The sequence below is a fragment of the Salvelinus sp. IW2-2015 genome, linkage group LG4p (assembly GCF_002910315.2).
Source record: "Salvelinus sp. IW2-2015 linkage group LG4p, ASM291031v2, whole genome shotgun sequence".
In the NCBI taxonomy this organism is placed as follows: Eukaryota; Metazoa; Chordata; class Actinopteri; order Salmoniformes; family Salmonidae; genus Salvelinus; species Salvelinus sp. IW2-2015.
Window position 1 is genome coordinate 2,998,129 of NC_036841.1, and position 1,957 is coordinate 3,000,085.

Genomic DNA, 1,957 nt, shown 5'->3' on the forward strand with positions numbered 1-1,957 from the left:
CTACCACACACACACACACATATATACATACATACATATACATACATCTTAAAAGCAGCAGAAATAGTTTCAAAAGCAGCCTCTTCCTTCACTGAATCTCTTCTTCCAAGGCTACTGGAGCTTTTCATACCTGATGTTATGACTGCTGCAACAACAGGACAGAACAGGTTAGAAGCACTCATGAAATGACAACTGTTTATATCTGACAGATTGAACTGTGGTGGTGTTTACCAAATGAGTCAATCTCCGTTTTAGATCTGTGATCTCGTAACATGATGGTGTGCTTTCTGCATGGTATCATTTCGTTTAGCGGTAGCTGTGAATTCACACTTGAGGTTCTTGTGTACGTTATGTAATATAAATATGTTTACTAATGTTGCTGCTCTGTGCGCCTCCATTCTGTTTGAGCTATAACTGGGTACTTTGCTTGATTGAAGGTATGGTTGTGCTTTTGTTCCCTCACTATCGTGAAACCCTACCATCATTGAAGAAGCTGGTGTTGAGGTGAATGCTGTGAGGAAGAGCCGTCGGTATGAGGTAGAGCTGCCTGGACACAGTCTGGAGATGATCCTATTGAGATGAAGCCTAGATGAGGAGGTATATTCACAGCCGCCACCCCAGCCTGAAATGGGACCACCGCTGTTGTGAGGAGATTAGAAGATATTAAAGGTAAAGTGATGACAATATATATGACATGATATCATACAATGTTCACAGGTGGCAATTAGTACGATTTTGAAATCTCAAAACTTTAAGACAAACTAGTAGACTGAATACTTTCTAGTAGGCCATTTTAATTCCACTAGCTTTACTTACTGCTATTTACAGGCACAGTTGATTCCACGTGGTTGTTCTGAATTCTAAAAAGAAAAAAAAGTCGACCTAGGTATACAAGATTGGTTCATTTTTCAAGACACCTTAAGGTTTCTTACCATCACCAAATTCCAATCACTAAAACAAATACACAGACAACTCACAAGGCTGTGATGTTCCATTTCCAAGGAAGAAAATGGTTTTCATAATACACCTCTGTCTTCGTGCCAGATTGGTCTTCTTTACATTGTTGTGGGATCTAGAAAAATAGGCATAGCCACCTATTTGATGTTACAGCAAATATAAGCTAACTGAGTTACACATTAATTTAATCTGTTATTGTAACATTTGAAATTCAGTGATGAGAATTCAGTTTAGTAGTTGAAATCAATACCGTTAGAGGTTGGTGAGGATGGCAATTGTTAGGATTCTGACCCTCAGAGGGGCCGGCATCTTGATTCTTCTCATGCTGTTRCTCACTCTGGGTCTGCAACATCATAAAATGCAATCATAACTTTACTAATCTCTGTACTGAATAAAACATAATGGAAGTGAAAAATAGGTCTCAAACAAGCTTGAGGGTCAATTTACTCAACTCAATGGACTTTGTATCAGTTTTGGGTGTGTTGGCTACCTTGGCCAAAACTGACTTCAGCTGTCGTCTCATAGTCTCTTCCCTGTGCTATGCCCTGAGGGATGAATGGTCGCTATAGTCTACAGTTTTGTTAAACCTCCTGTCTACACTATTGTGCAAAATTACCAAATATTGTGGATTTATAGCAAAAATGCTATACAGTTTCGTTATTAGCTTGCACTTGTTWWGTAGKATAACACAAACAACATACTGTTGATCTCCTAGACAAAAATCAACATGCATGTATGTATTGCCTATGTTGAATGTAGGTCAGAGAATGTACAGAGAAATACATATATATAGTATTTATAATGACAAAGCACTACCTTTTTGGCTTGGAAGCATGTATTCCCCATGTTTTGTATTTGGTGTGGAAACGGAAAGGGATTTCCCACAAACCTACGTCAGTACGTTGACTGTACGTTTGGCGTCACTGCGTCATTTCCTTAATCTTACCTCTTAGTATTTAGTAACTATGTAACAAACCGTGTATATTTTTAAGACAGTTTT

The 1,957-nt window shown here is 38.4% G+C and overlaps 1 long non-coding RNA gene across 1 annotated transcript; it reads right to left on the minus strand.

The window, feature by feature from the left end:
• LOC111957494 (uncharacterized) lies at nt 1–1,645 on the minus strand. The gene is made up of 5 exons (XR_002876409.2): nt 1,208–1,645; nt 978–1,072; nt 817–860; nt 480–639; nt 1–145 (listed from the first exon to the last, which is right to left on the minus strand). It is a non-coding gene; the product is annotated as an uncharacterized lncRNA (long non-coding RNA).
• Between the last annotated feature and the right edge of the window lie 312 nt (nt 1,646–1,957).